This window comes from Athene noctua, unplaced genomic scaffold, assembly GCF_965140245.1.
Source record: "Athene noctua unplaced genomic scaffold, bAthNoc1.hap1.1 HAP1_HAP1_scaffold_309, whole genome shotgun sequence".
In the NCBI taxonomy this organism is placed as follows: domain Eukaryota; kingdom Metazoa; phylum Chordata; class Aves; order Strigiformes; family Strigidae; genus Athene; species Athene noctua.
This window is the reverse complement of record NW_027437770.1, coordinates 108,437-113,046: the sequence shown is the minus strand read 5'-3', so window position 1 is coordinate 113,046 and position 4,610 is coordinate 108,437. Positions and strand designations below refer to the sequence as shown.

The following is a 4,610-nucleotide window of genomic DNA, read 5'->3' as shown; positions in this document are numbered from 1 at the left end:
AAAAGACTTCTTCTCTACAACAGCAGCAACAGCTGAAGTATGAGAAAAGACAAAACGGATGGAAGTTTTGTGTTCTTACACAATTCAACAAGGCAGCAAACAAAATGAATAAAGAGGATAACAGACGTACAAAACCTTGAGAAAAAAGTCATAGTGTCCCAGAAGGACACTTCCCAAACTGCTGACAAACCAACAGGGGTGGTTACAGCATGGGGGAGCCAAACAAGAACAAACTTCAGTGAAGCATGAGACCAGGCTCTAACATGAATCACCAGTTTGTTTTTCAGTGATGCACTGCATATTCATTCTTGTTTTCACAAGAAGCAAGATTTGATAGTAAAGCATTTCATTCTCCTTCAGAAAGCTTTAAGTTCCTGAATTTGGTCTCTCAGACCATCCACTGCTGATGATAAATGAGGACAAAGTCTAAAGCTGGGAGGGTATTCGGCATTTCCAGATAATCACACTCTTCATCTAAATAAAAAAAAAAAAAAACAAAACTAACCACCACACCACTCTTTCAAAGAGAATTCCAATGAATAAAGAAGCAAAACACTGAAAGATTTTATTTGTACAATTTGTAGTAGTTTTAAGTTACTGAAAGAACTTAAAGTCCTATTTCAATATCCACAATCAAGTTTTGCTGACCAAGAATATGTAAAGCTAACAATTAAATCTCTAATAATTTCATCTCATAACACAGAACTAATTTAGCTGTGTCAGAAGCAGACACATTCTTATTTTAGCCCAAGCACAAACACCCACTGCAAGGGTCTAGTTGCAAGTCCTATCAACTGTAAAATGGGTACCTGGGCCCTTGGAAAAAAAAAAAAAAAAAGTAAAAAAGAGTCAGTGGGAGAGACAAGTGGACTTCCAAGCAACAAACTACAGGTGACTACCAGTAGATAATCCCTTCCTGCTTATAAACTAATCAAGTTGCCTTGTACACAGAACTCAAAAGAAAAACACCACAACCCCACCTTTTAAAAAGGCAAGGCACCTTTGAAGTGTATTCTCACCACACACTCAATCTTTGAACCCACACATATTCTGGATTCAATCCGTTTTCAATCAATCACTTTTTGCTACTGCTAAAAAACGCCACCAGTGCTGCTGAAAATTCTGAAGCATGGAAATATATTGACACCTCAGTCAAATATTCTCCAGAAAACAAGTGAATTATAGTTTTAAACAACCTCTCTTACCTTGGCGTTTGAACTTTCAATCTCTCAAGGAATTCCGGGTAAAACAACAGAAAAACAACCATCTCTCTTAAAGCTGCAATGTGGTCAGAAAGACAACCCACACCATCAAATCAGACCTAAAGAAAAAGTCAACAGAACACATTTCTGCATGCTAAGGAAAGCTGCGCCCTCACATGAGGTTCCTAGAAATCACACATCAGCACAAAGGGAACGTTCTGGGCAGTTTTCAAATTGCTCGAGAGAAAACTGTAAACCAAGGTGGTTGTAGACAAAACATTACTGAAAGCTTTTACAAACACTGGAAGCATCTCCCTGAGACAATGAACTAAAAATACTCACCGAACAATCTATTTGCATTGGATCACCATCAGACAGACTTGCTCCAATTCTCATTCGATCCCTGGGAATTCCCTTTAATTCGTCTTTCCCCAAGTTTACTGGAAGACACCTGGTTTGAATGAAGGAGAAAGAGAAAGGCGCTTTCTAACTCAGGATGCAGCTAGAAGGTTTTTGCTTTTAGGAGGATGGCAAGTGAATGCAGAAAACCTTACGCATGTCCATAAACTTCCTAAATAGTTAAATATTCATTTAATTGGGTTTACATTTAATATCCGTGAGCAAATAAAGGAAAACGGTCACTCCAGACATTGAGCTGTTAATTATTCTCACACCTCTTTGCACTTACGAATATTCACACCAGCATGAATGCAAGAAACAGCTATTCTGTACGTGGAGACCGTGAACTGACCTTGACTTGTGTGATGGAAGAACCTCCCAAAACACACTGACATCTTTCAGAGATTTTACACTTAGAAAGTTACAGCCCAAGGGGTTACTTATTTCTGTGCAGATTAACATTAGAAAGGCTACCCACCACTGCTCCTACTTGCTGAGGACTTTGGGATATACGTGCCAGAAGACACACGTCTGAAAGACATCAGGCTGAAAACTCATCTATTAGGTTGTCCTTAAAATAGTTTTTCGAGAGCATCTCATGTAACAAAACCTCGGTCACTTCCTCTATTTATATGAACATTTTCTGCTATGGTGGTTTTCTTCCTGAATAAACCTCTGCAAAGCACAGTAATTAAAACATGACATAAACGTTCCTCACCCCATTCCTGCCTAGAAAACAAATTGCTTATTAAAAATCAATTCAAAAAAATAAATTCTGGAGAGTCCAGTTACAGCTGTCAGTACCAACAGATCCGATCAGATATTGCCACCGTTTTAAAAGTGTACAAGGTGAAGAGGATAGCACTTCAGTTAGGCAGATGCAAACCCCTCCCAAATTCTCCAATTTCATTAACTTTCTTAAATCTGTTACAGCTGCGTTTCCCACCCCTCTCATGCTGCTCTTTGTCACCAGAGGAGGATGCGGAATCACTCTGGTGGGCTGCCCGTCTGTCTGCAGACACAGAAACAAGCAAGCAACAAAACTGAGGTACGCCCTAAGTCATATCAAAATCTAAGTGAATTCAATCTCAGAATTTACTTTGAGATCTATTAAGTTTCCCAATCACTGCACTCTTAAGATCCAGTGTCAAGTTACATTACGTGGTTTTCCTTGTGACAGCAAAATTTAGTTTTTCTTAGGAAGGTAAAATGTTTAACCAGTTCATTGTGTCCAATCTCTTTCTCTCACACACAGTGAGTTTCACTTGGCATTACATATCCACTCCGGGAAACAGAAACTTTAACTTATTTAAAAATTGGGCTTCAAACCCCTGCCTTCTCTTTTCAAGGATGCAAACCAAAATGCTCCTTCTCTCTAGCAAGAGACCCCATTCTCCCTGCTCTAACTGGCTACAGGATCCAAAATCCTGTTGTCATTACTACTGCAATTCATAATCTCATTTAGCATTTTTCTTGTTTAATGCTAGTTTCATACAGAAACATTAACTGATTCCAGAAAGAAACCAGAATCAGTATTTGGGCGATTTAAAAAAAAAAAAATTAAACCCTCCATACAGGTTCTCCCTCTAACTCAATTACCTTCAATTTTAAGAAAATAATCTGTATCCCTCAAGATTCAATAGTCTACGATTTTCAGACAGATATTTTGGCTTCAGTTCCAGAATAAAAAAAAAAAAAAAATCTCACTTCCACAATCTCAGCCACAACCTCCCTAACCACCTTATCACTGCTAAGGTAGCATCAGTGAAAAGGCAGTAAATCTGCCTTCTAAAAAAATCTAATGGCTAATAAAAAGTATAGCCTCCCCTCCTCAAACATTCCTTGTCTTTATACCCTCAGACAACAGCAAACATCCTACTATTAACCTGCAATTACCACCAGTACAGAAACCCTCAAAAGCTTTATTCAGTGACGTGACTGACAGCACTATTGAAAAAGAAGAACTATCACTATTCTACAGAAGAACTAGACACCAACCTGTTATTTCTTCCAGAAGACCCTCGTGACTGACTGTTTCTAAAGGAACACCCGACAGGTGAAGACTGGCCCAAAAAACACATCTTACATTGGTTTGGTTCTGTTGAAAGCAATGAATTTACAGCACTGCTACAAACAAAGCAGTATAGCTAAGGAGGCAGAAGATGGAATGTGTTTCACCCATCTCTAATTGCAGAAGAAGTGTCAAGTGATTTGGGGAAGGGGATTTTTTTTTTTTAAAATCAATGCACAGTAGAAGTGAAAACACACACCCCTGCTTTTTAAGAACTGAAAAACACAGGAGTAAGATTATCAAGTATGTTTAATTACTGTTCTTTGAAGGATACGTAGGTCATTGTTTGACCCAAAATCAACAGCAAGTGTGCCAAACAGCAAAGAAGGATACCGTGCACAGGATACATGCATTTCAGAACATTTACTTGCAGAGTAAAGGTAAGAAATGTCAAGAGAAGTTGAGTGTGTGTATATATTCTCATTCCAAAAAAATTTCACTCCTATGCAAGAAGTTAGCTTGAAGAGGAGCTGTGCATGTAACGTACTTGCCATTGGAGCTTGACAGCGCTCAACGGTTTTTCTCTGTCGAAAGGAGAAGGGCTTCCGAGTGTCTTCACCACCACCTTCCGCCTCGCCACCTTCTGATGGAACTACTGTGCAGTGACATAACATTAAACGGGTTTGAAGTACTGTGGCAAATTAAATTAAAATGCACTACTCAGATGCCTACGTGCCCAAAGTGTCACCAGCCCTTTTTATCTCCCTGCCCGTCTCGTCCCACTCTTGTTCCTCCCCAAATTACCTCAACCCCTCCCTTGTCCTGCCTTTGCTTCCTGCCCTAAAGATCCCATAATAAGTCCTGTGCAAACTGCGCTTCCCCTGCCTCCCACAGTATGTCCCACCCCTGGGCAGTAACCCCTTAGTCCAAAAGGTGACTGGAGAGCTGCTCCCAAGGACTCATCCACACGGTTTCACAGCTGCACACCGGGGCTGACG

At 39.8% G+C, this 4,610-nt stretch overlaps 1 long non-coding RNA gene across 1 annotated transcript; it reads right to left on the bottom strand.

Annotated features, from left to right (window-relative positions):
* Nucleotides 1-1,119: 1,119 nt before the first annotated feature.
* LOC141955565 (uncharacterized) lies at nt 1,120-4,269 on the bottom strand. Its single transcript, XR_012632628.1, has 3 exons — nt 4,160-4,269; nt 1,545-1,653; nt 1,120-1,321 (listed from the first exon to the last, which is right to left on the bottom strand). It is a non-coding gene; the product is annotated as an uncharacterized LOC141955565 (long non-coding RNA).
* Nucleotides 4,270-4,610: the final 341 nt, after the last annotated feature.